Source organism: Pinus tabuliformis, chromosome 7 (genome assembly GCF_031772625.1).
Source record: "Pinus tabuliformis cultivar Carrire ecotype Pingquan chromosome 7, CPIR1, whole genome shotgun sequence".
NCBI classification, from domain to species: domain Eukaryota; kingdom Viridiplantae; phylum Streptophyta; class Pinopsida; order Pinales; family Pinaceae; genus Pinus; species Pinus tabuliformis.
The window spans coordinates 230342493-230364151 of record NC_142293.1 but is presented as its reverse complement, the minus strand read 5'-3'; positions in this window follow the sequence as shown (position 1 = coordinate 230364151).

Below are 21659 nucleotides of genomic sequence, written 5' to 3'. Positions count from 1 at the left end.
AGCCTCTTGACCATTACATGTTTTCAATAGTTCCTCCTTTTCCGGAACCAGTTGCTACCCTTTATACCACTCATTCCTCTAGGACAAGTCCTATTTAATCTCTTTTCCGACTTAAAAGACGAAAAGATTGTCAAGTTTTTCCCTTTTTGACTCGTTAAACGGAATAAAAAGGCGGTCCACTTTGAGCTCTTTTCCGACCGTATAAACATGAAAAGATTGCCAAACTTTTGTCGTCTCAATTTCGATATGGGTTACGACACGACGTGTCTTCAATCACTTTTTTACTCTTTCGGATCGAGGTCACTAATTACGAAAAGTACTCCTTGATTGTAATGATCAAGCGGTTCTCTCGAGTATTATTTTATACTTTGTCGGGCTCGAGGGACACAAATTTACAAAAAAGGATCCCCCTGGAGTTTTCTTTTCCATGTCTTTTTCAAACTCTCTAAACATGAAAAAGAATCTGAGTTTTACCTATGTCGGACTCGTTAAATCCTGACGACATTGGGCTCGTCACCATGATGAGACTCGAGCTTCTCCTCCGTAGGGCTCGTTAAACTATTACTAGGTTGGATTCGATCGAAGGTCGAACTTATATCACAATCATTTGCTATCCCCTTCAAGCTTGTTTTCAAAAATAATTGAGGTACTCGACAGCAATGGTGGGGGAAAATTTGGAAAATCATCATTGGTTATCTGCAACAGCTAGTCACTCTTGAACATCGACACTTTTGCCTCTTGTCGGGTTGGGATATCCACACATCATCATCTAGCCTTCCGTGGTTCTGGGATGCCATCTTGCCTCATTCCATCTGATCCGTGTTGCCTCCATCAAGCCTCTGATCCCTTGGTACCAAAATGCTGCCACATTCCAGAGTCGTGTCACCGATATGTTCAAGAGTATAATCCTTCTACAGTTCACACCCTTACCTTCTCCTCTGATACTCTATTTCACCATCTACCACTTGTTCCTTATCTCAGGTCGTTGATGGGGGAAACATCATGCCCTCCTACGATAGATCGTCTCCTGTCGACGCCAACTCATTATCCAGGAGATTTTATCTAGAGACCCCTTTCAGTACCTTGGAGCTTGCATGCCTCAATGGAAAATTCTTCGCACCTAACGACATGCTTTCCTCATTGGTCTTCAATTGGGTGATTCCACGGGCGTTCGACTTCAGCTCATTTTTCACACTTAATGGATTATACTGGGCAGTACCTTGAGAGCCATTGGCATTATTGGTGGTTTCTCTCGCGCTTGTTAACGGTTTTCATCATTGACCGGTAATCAAGTGACTTTCTATCATGCTCGACTTCAACACATCTGTTCACATGATAGAATTTGTACTATGATCGGTTGGGTTTCGAGACCCCAAACTAAGATTACATATGTTCAGGCTGCGTGGATTGGTTCGTGATTACATATATGACTCTTTGATGGATGGCTGCGACCATACCTGAGTCTTCATGGATGGTTGTGACCATACCTTTGTCATTATTATGGTCTTATTAACTGGATGGCTGCATCCATACCATAGACTAGGTTTCATATGTCTTTTGGATGGTTGCGCCCATGCCTAGACTACATGTATTTCACTATCAGAGATACCAGTTATACTTGTGCCTGTAGGTTCTTCAAGGTGGTATCCCAGTTCAGACAGTTTCATAAAGCATTTCACCCCTCACACTCTCTCGGGCTTCATGCTTTAGGGGGCATCTGTTACACAGTAATTTGTCACTGTCCTCATCTCAGTCCTTCTGCTATGTCATGTGTCAAATAAACATGTTCATATCTTCCCACCAATGTAAGAAGATTAAGCAAATGCTCTCTGATGCTGCAAATTGACCCTCATTCCCTAAGTTTCTGCCTCATCGCGAGTAAATCCTTAATATACACGACAATCCCATGTCATAAACGGTCTCATCGCGACTCCGTCGCAGGTGTACATTTGTTTCCCACGACGGTCAGATTTCTAGGCCCGGCACGAGGCTATGAGCTATATATAGTGACGATGGGTCTGCGTGCATTGCCTCCTAGCGATGCCGTCGCAGAGACTTAGTTTACGACTAGCGACGATCTAGATTGGGTGAATTTGTTCCAACAGTCGGCCTTCTGGATGTCTCTAGACCTGGTTGTTGGGTCAGTTTGGGTCGCCTTTCCCCCTCTGGAATGGTAGTTCCATCTTTTGTGCTACCTTCCTTGAGGATAATCTCCCTCTCCCTCATTTCATGGAGACTCCTTCTCCTATAAAATCACTCACCATTGCTATGATCTGCTAGTTCCGGAGTTAGTAGTTCTTTTGGTTGGGCAGTGCTACTAGTGCTTTTGAGTTTGATAGATAGATGGTGTGAGTGTGACAAGTGTGGGATTGTTGATAGCTTGTGGAAGGTTGTGGAGTGCCCTTAACTTTGTGTTAAAACTTATGAGTGAGAGAGAGACATTGTATGTTGGGAGATTTATCCTTGAAGAGTGAATGCTTGAGAAACATACTGGCTGGATCCTCTAAGAAGGCTTGCGACGTCAAGACTTGGTTGTAAGCTTGCTCTTGATTCATTATTAATACAATCAATGGTGTTTTCCTATGTCTTGTATGTAATTTACTTGATAGCTCATGACTTCTTGACTTTGTGAGTAAATAGATCATTGTTGTTTCCCAGTTACGTGCTTTGTTGTTTTCTTGTGTTGTTTCAGGTTGATTGCTCATTAAGGAGAAGGAAACGGAAGCTGGAGTAGCACAACGGAACTTCATCAACCACCGGTTTGAGGTAGGCCTCCAACGATGACTGTTTAAGGAAAACAATTGTTGATCTGTCTTTGCTGTGACTAGACCCACTCTAGGGCTAGAGGGGTTGCCTCTGTCCACAGAGGGAACACTTTCCTGCATCACAACAACTTTGGAAATAGAGGCAAAGAGGCAACAACGCGACAAGAGAAACGCGCAAAGGTGAAGAGAGAAACGGAGAATGGACGAAACATAGAAGGAGTTGCATGAGTTGAAGGAGCAAATATGGAAGGAATAGGAACTACGCAGACACGAGAGACAGATGAAACCGTGCTCGTACAGATAGTAGACTCATCAGAACAACTATCATCACGCAGACAGGGTGAACCATCGTAGGAGCAGGACTTCGCTCAGGAGATAGAGCAAACACTTGAACAAATAGATACAAATATGGAGCAAAAGGATTCAGAGCAAGACATCGACCTCATGCCTCACCACCAAGAGGTCGACCCATGAGCTTCACCGCATCCAGAAGAGGAGCAAGTCCCAAGTGACCAAGGAGACACTGAAATCCTTGGAGACAATCCGGAGGAGGAGATGCACAACATCTCATTCGACGAGTCTCAACATAGAGTTGTGCAATCTTGCAGAGTGTTGACTCCAGATGATCATACATCTCCTGCACAGTTTGAGGAACGAGTGATTATGTCTGACGTGTGCAAACATCCAACAACATTGGCCGATGCTACCAGAGCATATGCCGAAGCCACTAGCTCGAGTGTTCGCTTCCTGATAGCTGAGAACGAGCGAATGGATAAGGAGCTACAGATGGCCAAGCAGGGAGGAGAATTGGTTATAGCATCTGCCCGAGCAGAATTGAAGAAGGCAATACTGGATGAAGTATTGTCCCTTGACAAAGTCATGCAGGCGTTGTATTCCAAGTTGGGTACCATGCTTAATGCAATTGTCCATCTCAACGGTTGGAAACAACGATGCGCTAGGAGAGCATGTATCTTGTTGAACGTGCATGCTGTTGTTGATTACATGCAAATATGGACAATGAGATACAAGGGAGCCCCGTTACACTTACCCAAGATGATGAAGCCCAGAGCGGTAGAGCTGAAGGCATGTATCCCGAGTCAGATCTGAAACTATGAAGATCTCCCATAGCTCATCACCAGTCTACAGGCTTCCCATGCACGTGTATTTAGAAGTATGGATGTTGTTGTGCGTGCACATGCGATCCCATCTATTGGGACACTCGCCCAGGTGAAGACAAAGACACAAGTCTGGCTGGAGCTTGACTCGTACTTTAACGAGTTGATGCACATAGCCACCAGCCCAAACTTGGTGATCAGTGCAGACACCATGCACAATTATGTTGCTGGTCCGACCGCACTCAAGACAATGCTGCATATGCTATTAGATGAGTTGGACGGAGGAGCTCGAGCAGTGTACTCGGATGCTATGGAGGCAAGAGTTCGTTTCCAGAAAGATGTCACCTTAGAGTACATGACACCGTCGTGGACTACCGAGATTGGCATCAGTTTGCTACTGTCAACCACCATGAGGATGTCAAAGAGTTGGTCTTCCAACAATTTTCTGAGTCATATTGATTTCTTACATGGCTTTTTCAAGCCATTTTGTCTCACATGGGTACATGTGCATTGTAATGTAACGTCTTGTCAAGTGTAAGTTCAAGTTTCGATAGCTGGATGTAACAATCATAGAATAGATGAAGAGTCATGAGGGTAGTTGAACTGTCACAAAGGGGAATGTTAAGGGGCACCCCACCCTTTGCTATATATAGTCCCTCATAACTCATTGTAGAGGCTTTTGGTCAGCCAAGATTCTAATAGGATTATCTTAGAGAGAGCTTGGACAGTATTATCATGAGCCTTGGCTTCTCCACTGCGCAGAGCTAGTATATCTCTTTGGAGGAGTAGGAAACCATGACTGTAACGACCCACTATCGAAACTAGTGGTTGCACATGGATGTATTATATGATTGGAACTTACACTTCTTAATATAATAGAGCCAACACGTTTCATGCATATGTCGTATTGTATTTCAACTATCTTGTTTACTCTAAATGATATATGTATATGTTTGCTTACGCATGCATGTATAACATTTTTCTGTATATGTATGTATGAATCTCACTGAAACATGCTGTTGGTTTAACCATCACTTTGGATTGCTAGCTTACTTGCCTTCCATGTTGTGATGCATCTTTCCTCGTGTGTTCCCTTCTTAACTTCGTGCTATCACAGGTTTCCAAGGGGCGCACTGATCCAGGTGGATGTTGGTGGCCACCCACCTATCCCACTTGAACCCCCACAACTATCTCTTTCAATTTTTCAGTTTCCTTATTTGTAGCACAATTTAATATTTTTGGCAGTTTTTCGGGTCGTGAACTTCAGAGCCATTTTGAGGCCCTAAACGACGTTTTTTTGGGAAATCAGGAGCAAGATGGGTCGTGGATTGATGTTGCTCGCTCAAAATTTGCGGTCCTCAGATAGATATTTCTAACTAGGTATTGTGCTCATCAAACAAAGATCGTATGCCAAAGTTACGACCCCGGAAAGTTGATGTACTAATTTACCCAAACGAGGCCCACAGTTTGGTGTTTCATCTCCTAAGGTTAGGTTTTTGGATGTTTAGGGTTTTCCCTTGTTTCTTAACAATAAATAGGCCTTTGAGCCTCATTGTAACACAGTTCAGAGGCATGTAGATGGCACATCTCTTCTCAGAGATAAGCTACCATCGCATGAGCTAGTGATATTTCCATTCTGTTTGTAAGCATATTCAGTATTTTGCATTAATGAAATTAAGTATTATTTCTGCTGCATCTTTGTATTTATGGTTATCTCTGTAATTTGTTGGATTCCTGTTTAAATCCGGATCAATGGTATCAGAGCGGTCTCCTCTTTATGCCATTACCAAGGTTGTGGGAAATAATGCTTTGGAGCACAACATTCCCCTATTCCTTGGCTTGCACCAATTGTTTAATGTGGACCGCCCTCGACCATGCTTCCCACCATTGCTGGACACATCAGACATTGCAGAACAGCTCACCAGGGACCAAGTTCAGCAAAAGTTTCCCCATCTCATGGAGGCACTCAACGCAATGGGGACCATTGCTTCCTAAGGGGGGAGGAATGATCCAGGTGGATGTTGGTGGCCACCCGCCTATCCCACTTGGACCCCCACAACCATCTATTTCAGTTTTCCAGTTTCCTTATTTGTAGCACAATTTAATATTTTTGGCAGTTTTTTCGGGTCCTGAACTTCGAAGCCATTTTTAGGCCCTAAACAATGTTTTTTTGGGAAATCAGGATCAAAAGTTGTAGTCTTCGGATAGATCTTTCTAACGAGGTGGTATGCCAAAGTTACGACCCCGGGAAGTTGATGTACCAATTTACCCAAATGGGGCCCACAGTTTGGCATTTCATCTCATAGGGTTAGGTTTTTGGATGTTTAGGGTTTTCCATTACTTCTCAACAATAAATAGGCCTTCAAGCTTCATTGTAACACATTTTAGAGGCATGTACCCGCCACATCTCTTCTCAGAGATAAGATACCATTTTCCGAGCTAGTCTTATTTCCATTCTATTTGTAAGCATATTTCAATATTTTACATTAATGAAATGAAGTATTATTTTTGTTGCATTTGTGTATTTATGGTTATCTTTGTAATTTGTTGTGCTCCTATTTAAATCTAGATCACGCACTCACCTCACCCTCCGTATGTTAGAACTGCTCATGCACGATCCTTGACTTACTGCATATGTCACGCCCTTGCTACCAACAGGGACATCTTACTCCCTCTGTGAAAAACCACGGTCAAGGCGATACCGTACGACCCACTACTAGGACTCCGACACCAAATGGTCTGAGGTCTAACTGAGACTTCTTACCGGGGAGATCTCGTGACATGTGGGCGGGTCCAACATCGTCATCAGAATGTTATAAACCAATTCCTACATTTGAACAAGGGCTATAGAGTAGCTACTCTCCCTCAGTTTAAATATAGTTAAGTTAGAGTAAAAAACAACAAACACATATAGCTTTATGGTAATAAAAAACACAATTAAAATAGCAAGATAATTCATGATTGCATTCTCTCTCGCTAGGAGGAGATAATAAGAACTCTATTTGTGGATAGTTCCATTTTGTAAGCTTTAATATCATATATGCCTAAGGCTTCTTATTTCAACTTGAGGATTTGTTGACATTATTATTATTATTTTTATTTATTTTTAATTGAGGGCCTAGATTGATTCTCAAGGGAATATGCTCAGCATATGCTCAGTCTTAATGCTTATCAATGGTTGTAGTATACTACAAAGTTTGTTAGGTTGCATTGACTTTTAATAAATTTAAAAAATTAGGTTTGTGCCACGAGGCTCCTCGCCCACCAATTTCCTAGGGATTTGAGATTATTTCAATTCTAATAAGTTAAACCATGATAAGTTTCTCATTATTATCCCTGTCTCAGGGCCGAAGTTTACGCAATCGTTTTTCGTTGACTATATATTAATCCACTGTTTGACAAAAAATTTAACAACATTTTATAAAGTTAACATTGTAAACGAAGTTGGTGCATATCATTTCAGGGAGGCGCTCTGAAATTTGTTCTAGGGTTTGAGTCAGGGTTTGGCGATGGTAACCATGACGGGTCATGGAGGAGGGAGTTCTGCTCCCTCCTACAGTCAAATAGCCACGAATAGAAACAAAGAAACTGATCTGCATCGTTTCAAGAAACCAACAGAGGTGATAACTGAGGATACTAACACATGAAATATCAAACCTCACGAATAGAGAGTAAATTATGAGGAAGATAGCAGGGAGAAGAGGAAAGAGGGTAGCAGTCAGAAAGCTGCACCTCTGAGGGCGATAAGAGTCTGCAAACCCAAGTTGACGATCACTCCTCGGGTCGTTTTAAGTGACCCAACACTATAGGTGCACAAAGATCACATGGCGGAACATGCGATCATATGCAAATTTATGGGGATTTGGCCGACAGAGAAGGCCTTACATGCATGGATAAGGAACCACTGGAAACCAAAGGGGGAAATAAACCTTCACCTTGGATCCAAGGGTTTCTTTACAGTGGTGTTCACGAGCTTAGAAGATAAAGACAAAGTGTTCGAGGGAGGACCCTATTTTTATGCTGCTGCAGGCCTTTACATGTGACCATGGGTGATGAACTTTGTCCCAGAACGAGAAACGTTCACTTCAGTACTGGTATGGATAAGACTATACTCCCTTCCTTTAGATTATTGGTTGCCGAAGTCTCTAAAGGCTATCGACAATAAACTAGGGAATTTTATAAAGACATCAGATGCGACATTAAGAGGCAAATACACTTCCTTCGCCCGGATCTGTGTGGAAATGGACCTATATGGGGCACTCCCAGACGAGATCATTTTAGAAGTTTATGATGAAGAATGGGTGCAGGCTGTGGACTGTGAGCATGTCCCATTTAGATGCCGTAAGTGCCATGAACACGAGCGCCTATACAGATACTGCCCAACAAATTGGAAAGCAACAAAAAAGCCACCACAAGCAAAGATCCCGAGGGTTTCACTAAGATGGGGGGGGTAAGGGGAAAGGAGGAAAGCGACACCAAAATAAAATCAATGAGGACGGACAACTAAGCCACAATAGTTTCAAAACATTAGAAGAAGAAGAAGAAATTGAAAACAATGGGGAAAACCAGAAATCAGAGACTAAAACCATTGAGAAGGATAGGGATACTAGCATGGAGGACATACCAGAGAACAACCATCAATAGGATAATCTATCGAGCATTGTGGAGCTCAGCAGGGACCATGAGATGACCCCAAGTGAGGCAGGAACGAAGGATCATGAAATACAAGAGATTCTTGAGAAGGAAAACTTGGATCTAGAAAAGTTTCTGGAGCAGGGTATTACCAAAGGAGTTGACTCCCTGCCAAAAAAGGATTTTGACTGGGTTCAACAACTCTTCCTATGGAGATCCCAATCGAAGAGTTCTGGAGTCAAAAGAAACCATGACAGCCAGGAAAATAGAGGGATGAAGACAATGGAGGAAACACCAAGGCACTCTTCCAAGAACCCGGGTAGGAAAAGAGGAAGGAAAAGACAGAATGAGCTGCTGATAGAATGTGGTAAACTCATGATCAACTCAGGTAAGATGAAAGATCTCATCAGTTACTCTTTTACAAACCTATCTTAATGAAGTTTACAACTTGGAATATTAGGGGCCTAGGAAGTAAAATGAAACAAAGAAATCTCAGCAGTAGAATAAAAGAAGAAAAACTAGACATGGTTTTCATTCAGGAAACAAAGTGCTTGATGGATAAAATCAGAGAAATACATATCAAATGGTTAAGCAGGTATGAGTATCTAGAGGTTAAGGTAGACAACTCGGTAGGAGGGATTCTTACGCTTTGGGATCCCCAAAAACTTGGAATCCTGGACGCAGAAGCGTTCAGGAACTATCTTTCGATGGTAATACAACCTGCGGGTGATAAGGAGATTTACATGATTACAAATGTCTACGGTCCTCAAAAACTAGAGACAAACTCAAGCTTCTCACTTCCCTTGAGGATCTAAGAGAGAGATATCCTGGTATGCCCTGGATTCTAGCAGGGGATTTGAATATGATCAAAACTCTTACAGAGAAAAAAGGTGGCACCAAAACACTAGGCAGAGACTCCATTTCCTTCCAGAACTTCATAAATAACATGATATTAGTGGATGCTGAAACAATAAATGGCACTTTCACCTGGAACAACAAGAGAGGAGGGGCTTCTCAAGTTGCCTCTAAACTATATAGATTCATGATCTCAGAGGACCTATTTCTCACAGGCCCTAACATGTCAGCTTTAATCGTTCCTTTTGGAGGCTCAGACCACTGGCCTGTCCAGCTTGAAGCCACTTTTATGGGTACACCGAGGAATAGACCTTTCAGGTTTGAAAATGTCTGGCTCTCTCACCTTGACTTCACCAACAATATTGATAAATGGTGGATGGAAGAGTTTCCCTTTCAAGGCACTAAAATGTACATGCTACAACAAAGACCTAAACACATCGAAGTCAGACTGAAAGGTTGGAACAAAAAATAGTTTGGTAACATTTTTAAAGCCAAAAAAGAAGTTGAACAAAAACTTCAGGGGATTAATCAGCTCATGATCACAAAAGGCTTTACCGAGGAAAGGAAAACTCAAGCTGATGCTCTTCAGAAGGAATGGGATGATAGGTGCAGGCAAGAGGAGATTTTCTGGAGACAGAAATCGAGAGTACAATGGATTAGAGAAGGGGAAAGAAACACAAAGTTTTTTCATAAGTCAACTTTGAGTCACAGGTCACATAACAAAATTTTAAAACTCAAAGATTCTCAAGGGAAAGAGCTCGTCACCCACAAAGAAATGGAATATGTTCTAGTACAACACTTCCTTAGCATTACAAAGGAGCCTCTCTTAGACAGGTCACAATTCATTAACAAATTCACAAGGTACATTCCCAAGCTTGTAACAAGGGAAGACAATCATAATCTCAATAGGCCAATATTTGAAGATGAGGTCAGGGAAGTTATCAACGAGATGCAAAATGGGAAAGTTACTAGCTTGGATGGTTTCAATGTGGACTTTTTCAAAGCATGTTGGAAAACAGTCAAACAAGACATCCTTGATGCAGTGGAAGACTCAAGAAGATCCAGATCGGTCTTGAAGGCTCTCAATGCCTCTTTCATAGCTTTGATTTCGAAGCAGGAAAAAGCCATCACACCGGATAGATTCAAACCCATAGCTTTATGTAATGTGGTGTACAAAATTATTTCCAAAGTGATCGCTAACAGACTCAAGCCCCTTCTTCCAGCTCTTATCTCAGAGGAGCAAACTAGTTATGTGGAAGGAAGACAGATTCTCAACAATATCATACAAGCTCATGAGATGGTACACTCTCTGAAGAGCAACAAGCAAGCTGGTATGATCATATAGCTTGACCTAGCAAAAGCTTATGACAAGCTAAGCTGGTCTTACATCAGGGTAGTGTTGAAAGCTTATGGTTTTGACCACAATTGGATCAGATGGGTCATGGCCCTTGCATCCACGGCCGGTTTTTCAATCATGCTTAATGGCTTACCCTCAAGAACCTTCATGCCTTCTAGAGGACTAAGACAAGGAGATCTGCTCTCCCCCTTCCTCTTTGTGCTCATGATGGAAGGGCTAGGTAGAAAGATAAAAATGGCAAGTGCTGAGGGAAGAATCCAGGGTTTGAAACTCACCATAGATGGAGTGGCTTCAACTCACAAACAATTTGTGGATGACACTATGCTGTAGGGCATTCCCACGGTCAAGGAAGCCAAAGATTTTAAACAAATCTTGAATGACTTTGCTATGGCTGCTGATAGAGAGATAAGCCTTGAAAAATCAAAAGTTTTCTTTTTTGACACTGACATTACTATTCAGAGAAACCTTACCAAAATTCTAGGGTTCCAAAGGGATCAATTACCCTCTAAGTACCTTGGAATACTCCTTACAGACAAACCTCTAAGCAGGGGGGTGTGGGAGCCGGTCATTAACAAACTCTAGGATAGGATCAGGAAATGGACATGCAGATCTTTGAATTTAGCAAGGTGCCTTGTGCTCACAAAAGTTGTCCTACAAGCCATACCCATTTTCATGATGTCAGCTCTTCCTGTTCCTAAAGGAGTTTTGCAATAGATCAAGAACATTCAAAGATATCTTCTTTGGGGCAAAGGGGAAGAGAAAAAGAAATGGACTTTGGTAGCTTGGGATAATCTCTACAAACCTAAGGCCCATGGAGGTTTGGGGCTTCATGACCTCGAAACCCTCTGTAGAGTTTCGGGTGCAAAGCTTTGGTGGAGGTGGCTCAAGGAATCGACAACCCCATAGGCCAAGCTTTGGAAAAAGAAACATGCAAAAAATTGGGAGGAGAGGGACAATATTCGAAATGTCTGGGCTTATCAAGGGCTCCTACATTTGGAATCTTGCTTGGGAAAATAGAGGCATTATCCAGCGACACAGCTTCTGGGAGATCCGAGATGGGAACTTGGCAAGATTCTAGGAGGATAAGTGGCAGCAAGAACCAAACCTGTTTAGGGAAGAACTAACCGATCTCAAGAATGACACTGACAACAAAGGTTTATGCATGGTAAGTGACTTCTGGGATCAGGTAAGGAACAATGGCAAATGGAGAACATGGAAGGATCTAGGCTACAGGGAAGAGAGCCCTTTGAAAGCTCAGGCAAACTCTCTTACTATGGACTTGGAACAAAGAAAGATTTTGGTTTCATCCTCGTCTGACCAACTAAGATGGGGAAGAAACACAGAAGGTAACTTTAACCTCAAAGAAGCCAAACAAATAGCCATAGGGTGTGATTATCAAAACCTTGATAAGGCATGGAAGGACCTTTGGCAGAACCCGCATTGGATGAAAATAAAGTTGTTCATGTGGTTGGTTCAACAAAAGAAAATTCTAACTTGGGAAAATCTTCTGAAGAAAGGTTTTGTTGGCCCATCCAAATGCTATCTGTGTGGTACACAAGAGGAGACGATGGAACACTTACTCAACCTTTGCCCTTTCACCTCAACCTTGTGGGATTGGGTGGCCTCAGTCTTCAGGCAAACTGATAGGGATGGCCTCAGTATTACCAACACTTTGAGGAATTGGAGAAGAAACTTCTCAAGCAATGAGCTCATCAACAATGCTTGGACTCTGGTTCTAGGCTTCTTAATTTGGGATGTCTGGAAAGAACGCAATGGCAGGATTTTCAAGAGCAAAACTGGCTCAACCTAGAACACTATTGCACAGATATTAAGATAGCTCAAAGATACTGTTGGTACCATGTTAGGGAGACCTCCTGAGAACCCGACTCTACCCCGGGAAACTGGTATACTGCTACAGTTGGGTCTCCATTCGATAGTTCCCCAGAGCATACACAAGGATGTGAGCTAGATAAACGTTGGTAAAGACTTTTGGCAACCTCCTCCTCATGGTTTCTTGAAAATTAACATAGATGGAGCCTCTAAAGGTAACCTAGGGATGGTTGGTTTTGGCGGGGTCATCAGAGATGAGCAGGGGTGCATAAAGGACATCTTTCATAGTCATCTGGGAACTACCACAAATAACATGGCGGAGCTCATGGCCTTAGAGCAGTGCCTAGAAATACTAATCGAGTCAAATTCTCATAATGCCATCATTGAAGCTGACTCGGAATTGGTTATTAATGCGGCCAAGAAGATCTGCAATGGAAAAGCACCTAGAAAAGTATCAAAACATTGGCGACTTTTGCAGGTCTTTCAACGCATTCATTCCCACCTACAAACCCTGAGAACGGCCAGCTTTGTTCATGTGCGAAGAAAAGCCAATATGCTAGCTGATCGTCTGGCGAATGAAGGAGTGTTTTGCAAAGAAAGTTACAGCAGGTATGCATGGGATTCGACACCCTCAGGGAAATTGCGTGAGGATTGTCAAAGACAAGCGAACAAAGACATGGAAAACTTCCAAACTATTAGGACTGAACAAGAAGGAAGACTAGTGGAAGCAGGAGAAAGCGGAAGTGTAAGTCATTCTTAACCGTTGATTTAAAAAAAGGAAAAAAAGGGAGAAGAAAAATGCTTAAAATAGAGCTTTCCACAAGGGAGAGGCACTTGGTAAACAACAGGCCTCTTAGTAGGTTGTCGGCCACGGATCGTGATAGCGTTTATAATGGCCATCGGGTGGAAAAGTAATCGAAGGTTAACCACCAAAGCGAACCCGATGCTTTTTAGATAAGCAGTTTACAATCCTCATTAGGTCCGAAAAGGAAAGTAAAGACCGTGCAGGTTTCCATTCCGATATCTCGGAGGACCGTCAGATCAACAGGGGCTTTTTCGTATGGTTTTTGGGTTCTAAAAGTGATCGAAGCTTAAGTTTCAAACCGGACCCGAACATTTATAAAACTTTGGCTCACATTCCTTATCGGGTCCGTGAACCGGGTAAAAGGGGCGCATGTTGCCGAGACGATAGTTTCGTGACCTTCGGATCTCACGGGATCATGGATGGAGACTTATTTTGTAAGCCTCAGGTTGAGGGTTTCAGGTTTATTTCGGGTTGTGTAGTTGGTTACCCTTCATAGGGATAGCCCTTGTTGGTCCTTACATTGTAAAGCCATGTAACATATGTAATCTTTCATGCGGTTAATAGAAGGCTCCACTCTTATTTGACCAAAAAAAACATGTAAACGAAGTTAAATTAATTTTTAAAAATATTTTAATTATATTTATTTGAATTGTGTCCGGTTGACTGGGTTTCACTCTTATATGATGATGGTTTTGACGAAAGTGATTGTACCATTATTATCAGATCTCTTTCAAGGTTCGATTGAACGTCTTCCCATCTTATCAATTCAATACTATTATGCTTAATTCACCTCAAACTTTTAAATAATTTTAAAAAATACAAAAAATCCCAAATTTGAGAACATTTAACTCGATATTTGATGTTAACAAAAACACCTATCTAGCTTTTACATATTAACATTAATTTGCAAAAATACGTGACTAACATTACGTACTAACAACCTTATAAAAATAAAAAGTTAAAGTTTTATGGCGTGAATAAGAATTAATCTTCTTAATATGCATTAGGCAGATGCATTCTATATACATTATTTATAATTTTAATGATTTTATTAATAGCTATTAAATTAAAAATAAAAATATCTATATTAAAAAATCATTATATTATTTATTAAATTTAAAAAACCACAACATAAAAAGTTAATATTTTTTTTAATTATTTAATTTCAAAATTTAATAAAATTAGTTATATTTATATAAACTTAATTATAAATTAATCACTAATAATATAATTTTCGTTAAAATTAATACTTGATAATTTTCTAATCTAAATTAATCATACTCCAATTTCTAATCCTGTGCTAATTTCATGAGTTCACATCGAGCAGAGGTTTACAGGTTGAGTACTTACCATACTCCAATATCTAATCTCTAATCGTATGCCAATTTCATGATTACACATTGAATAGAAGCTCACACTTTGTGTACTTGAGTAACAACCAACAAAGAGGTGAATGCCAATTTCATGATTTATAATCATGTGCCAATTTCATGAGTTCACATTGAGCAGAGGTTTACAGGTTGAGTACTTACCATACTCCAATATCTAATCTCTAATCGTATGCCAATTTCATGATTACACATTGAATAAAAGCTCACACTTTGTGTACTTGAGTGAGAACCAACAAAGAGGTGAATGCCTATGACGGGGACAATTACGTCTTATTATTTCACCTCAAAAAAATTTAAATTGACAGAGTCGATTGTAATTCATTGATGTAGAGTTGAGCATGGTCCTCATAGATTTCATATATCATCATATTTTAAAGCAATCGCTTTCCACTAGCATTGAACTGTGGTTTGTGTCTTTTACACTTAGCGTGAAGATTTCATATGATTTTTTTTTAGATCTTAAAGTATTATATAATTATATTAAATTCAACCTTTTTTTATTTATAATTAACATAACAGTACGATTTGAGGAAGCCTCTATATATATATAATCTTAAAATTATTTAATAACTGCATGAGACAACATTATCATTACAGGACTATATTATATTATATTACAAACAATTATGAATATGGATTTCGAAGTTTTAGATTCCTTTTGGGAGCTCTATACATCATTTATGAAATTGCTCACAATTACGTCTTATTATTTCACCTCAAAAAAAATTAAATTGACATAGAGTCGATTGTAATTCATTGATGTAGAGTTGAGCATGGTCCTCATAGATTTCATATATCATCATATTTTAAAGCAATCGCTTTCCACCAGCATTGAACTGTGGTTTGTGTCTTTTGCATTCTTCTGTTGTTTCTTAATGCACAAAGTCATTGTATTTATTCTTCATAAGCATAGCCAAGAGTGAAATGAAGTTAGACCAAACCTTCTACATTATGTAGGAAATGAATATCTTTGGCCCCACTTCCCCCCTGAAATTGTATCTTTTGGAGTCACGATTGTTACCAATACTACAATAACTACCTGTTGATGGAGAGCCTCAAAACTTTGTTGCATATTTATACTACACTGAAGTGTTTTTTCACTTGCTTCTACAGTATACAAACCTGGGTTTTTTACACCAAAATCCAACCTCCCTTACATTAGAAATATATATTCTAATGAAAGAATATATAGGAAAAACATAATCCTCAAGCTGTTACAAGATTTTAGGAATAAAATCCTAACAGTAAACTAAAAATAAAATAAATTTTAAGTTGCTACAAGGAATACGGAAATGATAGAAAATCCTCTGCCATCAAATTGGAAATTGATTCTTTGACTGTTGATATCCTGCCTGCAAATTTGAATCTGTTGTAAATATTCTTGAAAGTCTATCGACCTCCCTTTAAACAGGGTCAACTATGCCACTTGTTATCCAATGGTCCTTTTATCTAATTTTGAAAGAGAAATTTTTGTCATCTGTTGAAGTATGGTTTACAAAACCTTTTGCTTCATATAACTTATTTGAAAAATATACTCTACTTTATCCATGGGTTAATTCCTCATGTAAAAATATAATTAGTGGTAAAATTAGTATGATAGATTAATTACTCTTTTCCTAGACATTTGGCAAAACTACAAAAAAAAAAGTGTCTAGCTATCAAAAACCATGGTTGTCCAGATCAACATCAAGATGATACCAAACCAGAGCATTCTCTTTAGCTTCTATGGAAAAACCATCAGTAGTCTCAGTACATAATTTCATAACAGCCTTTGTTCTTTTCTTCCAGTAAAAGTTTGTAGTGGGTTGTTGTTTTTCATTCAGTATCTTGGTTCATTTAGCAATTAAAGGCGTTCCTTTCTTGCACTACTTTTGGCTATTGCATATTCCTTTATTCTTTTGAGCGACATACTTCATTTTATCCTCTCATCTAGCTTTCACAAGAGTTGTCCTTTCTTTGTCTGTGAATATGTCAACTAAAGGCTTGGGTGACTAGAAAGCCCAACATAATATACTTTCTCTCTTAGAGAATGATATAACAAAAATTCTACAAATTTCCTTGCATTCTTCTGTTGTTTCTTAATGCACAAAGTCATTGTATTTATTCTTCATAAGCATAGCCAAGAGTGAAATGAAGTTAGACCAAACCTTCTGCATTATGTAGGAAATGAATATCTTTGGCCCAACTTCCCCCCTGAAATTGTATCTTTTGGAGTCACGATTGTTACCAATACTACAATAACTACCTGTTGATGGAGAGCCTCAAAACTTTGTTGCATATTTATACTACACTGAAGTGTTTTTTTCATTTGCTTCTATAGTATACAAACCCAGGTTTTCAACACCAAAATCCAACCTCCCTTACATTAGAAATATATATTCTAATGAAAGAATATATAGGAAAAACACAATCCTCAAGCTGTTACAAGATTTTAGGAATAAAATCCTAATAGTAAACTAAAAATAAAATAAATTTTAAGTTGCGACAAGGAATACGGAAATGATAGAAAATCCTCTGCCATCAAATTGGAAATTGATTCTTTGACTGTTGATATCCTGCCTGCAAATTTGAATCTGTTGTAAATATTCCTAAAAATCTATCGACCTCCCTTTAAACAGGGTCAACTATGCCACCTGTTATGCAATGGTCCTTTTATCCAATTTTGAAAGAGAAATTTTTGTCATCTGTTGAAGTATGGTTTACAAAACCTTTTGTTTCATATAAGACACCACTGAAGCCATCTCTATTATCAACATTTTGCTGCTTTGTTTTGAATCCATGACCAAATTGCAGAGGTAGCATCTTCTTGTGCCTAAGAAACTGCATAGATTAAGATTGATGGAAGCCATCATTAGCTTACATACATAAACTTGTAGCTAACATACACATTACACAATATTAAATATTTCTCCATAGACCTTGACCCCATAGTAGACCTATAAACAAAAACCTCAATAATATGTTGTCTAGATCAACATCAAGATGATACCAAACCAAAGCATTCTCTTTAGCTTCTATGGAAAAACCATTAGTAGTCTCAGTACATAATTTCATAATAGGCTTTGTTGTTTTCTTCCAGTAGCTGTAAAAATACAAGGAACTACAACTTTTTCAATAGCAACCAAGTTTGCAAACTTTTGAATTATGAGTAATTTCTCTGCTTGAAGATTGGCACTATACAAAGCCTTAAACTCTCCATAAAGTTGTAGTCAACTTTTGTCATTTCTTCCCTACCTCATCGATAATGCAAATGGGGCATTGTTGGATGATCTAGAGAACATAAAGAAAAACCATTTGAACCACCTGTTAGAAAATTATATATTACGGAGCAATGGAACACATAAAATATTGCAGAAATATAAACACAGAAAACGCACAAAACAAGAGAGACACAGATATACGTGGTTCACCCAGTTTGGGCTACGTCCACCCCGAACAGCCAGTCCTTCCTTTCTATTATCCAACAAAATGAAGAGATACAACCTACAACAAAACCGTTGTAATATCCTCTATTTCCTCTCACAGTCTCACCTCTATGTTTCTCGCTCACCGAATACACATCTATCTCACAGCCTCAAATACAATGCCCTCATATAAAGAGAGGGGTTGCCTTCTAGGGCAAAAAAAAACCCTAAACTAAACATAAGTTCTACCGTCAGATCATCCGCCTAATGAACGGCCCAGATTGACTAGAAATTACTATACTTTTATAAGGCAATTTTACAGCTGTTTTTAGCTTCGGGGGCGCTGCCCCCGAAACCCCCCGCCAGGGGGGGGGCCGGCAGTGATTATTTTACGGGCGGCGTTGCCGCCCCCATTTTGAACTGGGGTCCAATATGCCGGTACTATAGAAGATAATCAGGCTCCACACCCAACAATCTCCCACTTGGAGACTGATTGTAGCAACTCCACCGCTGCTCCATTTGCTGGACAATGACTCCTCTTTGGACCTGGCTGTTTCTCATCTTCATCGTCATCCTTGAAGACCAACTGAAACTGAGCATATTCTCAGTTTCTCCCTGGTTACAACTTTTGTTAGCATATCTGCAGGGTTATGGCTAGTGTGTATCTTTTCCAGCTTCAACTCTCCATCTTCCAACACTGATCGTATGAAATGGTACTTGAGCTGTATGTGTTTTGTCCTGGAATGAAATGCTGAGTTCTTTGCAAGATGAATGGCACTTTGACTATCACTGTATAACGTGCCCATATCATGCTCCTTACCCAATTCACCCATAAACCTTTGTAACCAAATCATTTCTTTACTAGCCTCTGTAGCAGCAACATACTCTGCTTCTGTTGTTGAAAGTGCAACAACACTTTGGATTTTTGAAACCCAACTGACAGCTGTTCCTCCGACAGTAAATACATATCCTGTAGTGCTCCTCCTATTATCTCTGTCACCTGCCATATCTGCATCAACATATCCTTGTAGGGATATGTTTGAACCACCAAAGCATAATGTCTGATTTGTGGTACCTCTCAAATATCTGAGAATCCATTTCACTGCCATCCAATGTTCCTTTCCTGGATTGTTCATGTACCTGCTTACAACTCCCACTGCATGTGCAATATCAGGCCTTGTGCAGACCATTGCATACATTAAACTTCCAACTGCTGATGCATATGGAACTTTAGACATATAATCCATGTCTTCTTGGGTCTTTGGGCACATTTCTTTGCTAAGTTTGAAATGGCTAGCAAAAGGTGTACTAACTGGTTTTGCATTTTGCATGTTAAATCTTTTCAACACCTTTTGTATGTACTCATTCTGAGACAATGTTAATTTTCTATTTTTCCTGTCTCTAGTTATTCTCATACTAAGGATTTGTTTTGCAGCACCCAAATCCTTCATTGCAAATGAATTTGCCAATTTTCTTTTGAGCACATTTATTTCCTGCATGTTAGATCCTGCAACAAGCATGTCATCTACATACAATGACAATATAATATAGCTGCCATCATTTTGCTTTTTCAGATAAACACAATGATCAGAGTGACATCTAGTATAACCTTGTTCAGTCATAAACTTGTCAAATTTTAGATACCACTGCCTTGGAGCCTGTTTTAAACCATACAAGCTCTTCTTCAACCTGCACACAAGTTTCTCCTTCCCTTTCACCTCATATCCTTGTGGCTGCTGCATATATATCTCTTCCTCCAAATCCCCATGGAGAAAGGTTGTCTTTACATCTAACTGCTCAAGATGCAAATCTTCAGCTACTACAAGACTTAAAATAGTTCTGATTGAAGTCATTTTAACAACAGGAGAAAATATTTCATCAAAATCAATACCTTTCTTCTGTGCAAACCCCTTCACCACAAGTCTAGCTTTGTACCTATGCTTTCCTCCATCTTCTTCCTTCAGCCTGTAAACCCATTTATTCTTCAATGTAGTTTTTCCTGCAGGCAACCTGACTAAATCCCAAGTCTGGTTATGCATTAAGGAGTCCATCTCTTCTTCCATGGCTACCTCCCACTTCTTCTTGCTTTCAACCTGCATTGCTTCTTCATAACATTCAGGTTCACCGGAATCGGTCAACAATAAATAATATAATGAAGGAGAGTATCGTTCAGGAGGTCTACTTGTCCTGGTAGATCTTCTAACACCACTTTCAGGTGTTTGGGGTGCCTGTTGTTGTTGTGATGGTTGTTGTTGTTGTGGTTGTTGATTATTATTATTTTCAGGCACCTTTACTTTTCCAGTAATTTCATCAAGAACTGCGTATTCCTTGTTTTCTTTTTCTTGTTTCTTTTCCTGCAACTGATTCTTATACAAGACCTTTTCATTGAATATTACATCTCTGCTCCTAATGATTTTGTGATTTTCGTAATCATATAAGCGATAACCAAAATCATTAACACCATATCCAATAAAGGTACATTTCTTTGACTTTGCCTCAAGCTTTGTTCTATTTTGTTTATCAATATGGACAAAGGCCTCACAACCAAAAGGCTTTAAAATAGAGTAGTTTACCTTTTTACCTGTCCATGCTTCCTCTGGAACACCACCATCCAAGGAACTTGAAGGCCCTCTGTTTATTAGATAAACAGCAGTATCTACAGCATCTGCCCAAAACTGTAAAGGCAATCCTGCATGCAATCTCATGCACCTTGCACGCTCCATGATTGTTCTGTTCATCCTTTATGACACACCATTTTCTTGTGGTGTTCTTGGAACTGTCTTCTCTCTGCGAATTCCATGCTCTGAACAGTACCTATCAAACTCTTTGCTGCAATATTCACCTCCATTGTCTGATCTAAGACACTTCAATTTCTTTCCTGTCTCAATCTCAACCAAAGCTTTCCATTTCTTGAAAGTATCAAATACATCAGATTTATTCTTAATACAATAAATCCAAGTTTTTCTAGTTGCATCATCAATAAAAGTAACATAATAACGAGAGCCACCGAGAGATGATACCTGAGCAGGTCCCCATACGTCTGTATGCACAAGCTCTAATTTTTCGTTCTTCTTTTCTTTCCCAACTCTGAGAAATCTGACTCTCTTCTGTTTTCCATAAATGCAGTTCTCACAGAAGTCCAAATCAACATTCTTCAAACCCGGCAACAAATTCCTTGAGTGAAGAATCTTCATCCCCTTTTCACTCATGTGTCCGAGCCTATGATGCCATAATGCTGCATCTGCTCCTCTGGAAGTTAAAGCATTAACAGAGTTAGAAATACCATTGCATAAATACAATGTACCAACCTTTTCGCCTTTTTCTATTACCAGGGCTCCTTTAGTGACCTTCCAAGCTTTATCTGTGAAAGTTGTCACACAACCTTCACCGCCTAACTGCCCTGTTGAAATCAGATTTTTCTTTAGATCTGGAACATGCCTTACCTCCTTTAACAACCATTGGTTTCCATTCTGCTGTTTTACAAGAACCTTACCCATTCCAACGA